Consider the following 3436-nt stretch of genomic DNA (forward strand, 5'->3'; position numbering starts at 1 on the left):
GTCCGTTAGGACCGTACCACTGGAGGAGGGACCGCTCATAAACTCCCCTTAATTGTTGCAAATATAGACTAGATATAGTTGCGACTTCCGAACAGTTTTTGTGAGTGCTACTTTGTTAATATTTGGGGAAACTGCGAGTAAGGGGCTGCGACCGTTCTACATGTAGGCTGCTGAAGTGCCGCGAGGGTGCAGCAAATGAACTTCAGAAACAATATCTTTAAGCTCACGACATTCAGACTGGCACAAAAAGTTAACGGCCCACCGGGAATCCTCCCGAAGCTCCCGATAGCCACTCATGGCATTCAAAGCATTAAATAACTTAATTTAACAGATATTGCAACTGCATGGTTAACTATACCATGAGGTTAATAAAGCTGGTTCCGAATTAGTCATTGAATTAATAGCTTTATTTTGTTATATAGAAGTATCTAAATAACCTGTTAAAATGTACCAGAATTCAGGAAATTGCATCTAGTCCAAAAAAAAAAAATCTGGGGGCCATACCCCTCGCTGAAATGTCCCACACATTTTCAGAATGCCTCCGACGCCCATGGATCAGCGCTGTGTGTACCCGTGTGTGTGTGTATGTGTGCTTATGACATTTGCTGGCCTTGTAAATGTCATTTTTCGACCAGTTTTATTTGATTCACGTAGGGGGGAGGGCCTAGGAGAATTTTTTTGAGCCGGGGGGAGGCCCCTGGAAAAAAAAAATTGACCAGGGGGGAGGCCCCCCCCCTAAATATCGTACAGTCCCTTAGAAGCGTTCTGAAGGTCAGGGCTGTGAGGATTTACACGGGCAACTAGCATGCTAGCTCAGTCTGCCTCCGTTACACTCACCTCCCTAAAGCCTCACTCCCATGATCCAGCTCTACGGCACCACTGTAACAGAGGTCGTAATTCGTCCGCCACTCACGGCCCTCGAACCCGCCACCTCAACACACACCGGCATGGGAGTCGAACGCATTTAACCACTGAGCTAAAAGCCCAGGCTTACAACTCAGCGGTTAGAAGCGTTCTTAAGGTTAGGGGTGTGAGGATTTACATGTGCAACTAGCATGCTAGCTCAGTTCGCCTCTGTTAATATATATATATATATATATATATATATATATATATATATATATATATATATATATATATATATATATATTACCTTAATATAACAACAAAGACTAACAGGAAATGTGTGGGAAACAGAGACAGGGCTCCAGTAGCGTCTAGTGACACCTCTGCTCTGTAGCTAACCATATCAGAATGTCTGCATTACAAATGAATGTAATCATTGCATTTGCAGGCACACAACGGAGTACACTCAAGACTAATGCGGTAGCATTTACATCTTCCCAGACATTCAATCTTGACACATTTAGTCAATTGTTGACAGCTCTCAGCAATTGGTGGAAGTGTCATCCACACTACTTGCCAAATGTCACCTTCTTTCCTCCAACCCCAGTTGGCAGGACTCTCCATATTCATTTGATATACAGTATATTTGCCTGACCCCAGATACAGGCAGCTTGATAGGTTGCACACTTCACATGCTTAGCAAGAGATGCCCTTGTTGGTGGAATAGCATCATAGGACCTCTGCTTCCGTGCAAACAGTTCAAGTCTTCAAGTTTGAAGTCTTCAACTTTAAGTGTGCTGAGATCCACATCATCTGTTACTGGTGGGTATTGACTGAGTTTCTCAAAGACATTAGACACTTCAGGGCACACTTCTCAGGATTTCCAGGCAGTACATTTGCCTCTACTACGAAAGGCTAACATAACATCACAACCAGTGAGGGAATGGACAAAAAGCATGCCATCTGACAGATTTACCATGACCAAATTCAATCCACAGCTCCTCAAAGCCTGCATCCCGTAAAGTCCCAAAAACACTGAGTGCAATAGCAAGAATATCCGTGTCACAGGCCTTAATCAACACAGATTTCTTCTGATGCGCTAGTAACGGACGCCAGCTACCTTAGCTGTGTGTGTGGAATGTTGGTAAACCTCACTCCCTGACGCCTCAAGAGTGCTGCTGGCATGCGAGCCAGTAGCCTGGGCTATTGGCTCAATTGTTAGCGCGCTCGCCTCCCGATCCGAGGTGTTGCTGTTCGCAGGTTTGAGTCCGGGCGTGTGCAGGGCTGAACGCGCAGGTTCAACACAATGCAGGTTACACGCAACTGCATGAAGGGCATGCAGAAAGATTCTAGTGTCAGCCTCTTCATGGTTACAAGGACTTACGCCTTCCAGGCTGTCAGGTTTATGCAAAGAACATTTTCTTCTTTGGTCACAATCATCACATTGTCTGGACAGCAGGTCACTATTAGGTAAGCTAGAAACCCCAAAAAGTTCAGTCTTTTTGTCATTGTCTCGCAGGAAGCTTTTCCAGTTAGGTGGTACTTTGGTTTTGTCAGACATTCTATGTCTGCCGCCCTGCCTCATTTTGATCGTGTTTCAGCCTTCAGACTGAATAAATGATATTCGAGTGAGAAAGAGGATCAACGATATTCGAGAGAGAGCTTCGATAAACGATTTTCGAGTGCAGTCCAAATATTTCTGGCCGCCATCTTGGGAACTAGCCTTAAAATAGATTTATTTCTTTGCACCATTTATTTTGCCATGTTAAAATACATACAAATTGATGCCTAGATCATGTAAATACGCTCAGCCATTAAAGTTCTACAGCAAAAACGTTTTTCTTAATGTGACGGCCATCTTGAAAAATGACCCCATGTTGGATTTTCAGGTGGCTAATGTGCTTTCCTCAAAAAGTAGGTTCTAGTGCAGGGGTGGGCAAACTTTTTTGGCCACACTGGGTTTTGAAAATTGGCCGGCGGGCCGCACAACAAAAATTGTGGCGGGCCGCAGTTTGCCCACCCCTGTTCTAGTGATTATTTATGCCAATTTTGGTGCTTGTATCACAAAGTGAACGATTGTCCTGGAATATGGACTTAACCTGCCGCACTATCTGTGGTCCATGTAGCAGGGTAAACGTTTGCTAGCTGCGAATCTGGAATTTCATAGCTAGAAATGCTAGCTGCTAACTTGACTCCCAGGTAAAATTAAATCCTATCCTCCAGAGGAATACGTCCCAAAACACGTAAAGGAAATATTATAGAAAAACTGAGACCTATCTAAACATATCTAATATCTAAATATGTATTACTATTCAATTCCTTTCTACATATCTAAACTAATTAACACCTTCATCCAAACTTATTTTCCGTCTCCTCAGCCATCTGCCTAACGTAGACATTCTCTGCTAACGTCTAGCTCGTGAGCACGTAAACAAAATATCATTCGCCAAAATAAAAGTCCCCTATTAAATAATTTGTGACAAGGTTATATCGGGTTATATGTATCATACACAGCACATCGAAGTAAATAAATTTTTCTCTAATTTATCTAATTCTTAACACTGTATTTCAAGAAGTAAAACCATATATT

The sequence above is a fragment of the Alosa alosa genome, chromosome 4 (genome assembly GCF_017589495.1).
Source record: "Alosa alosa isolate M-15738 ecotype Scorff River chromosome 4, AALO_Geno_1.1, whole genome shotgun sequence".
NCBI lineage: Eukaryota > Metazoa > Chordata > Actinopteri > Clupeiformes > Clupeidae > Alosa > Alosa alosa.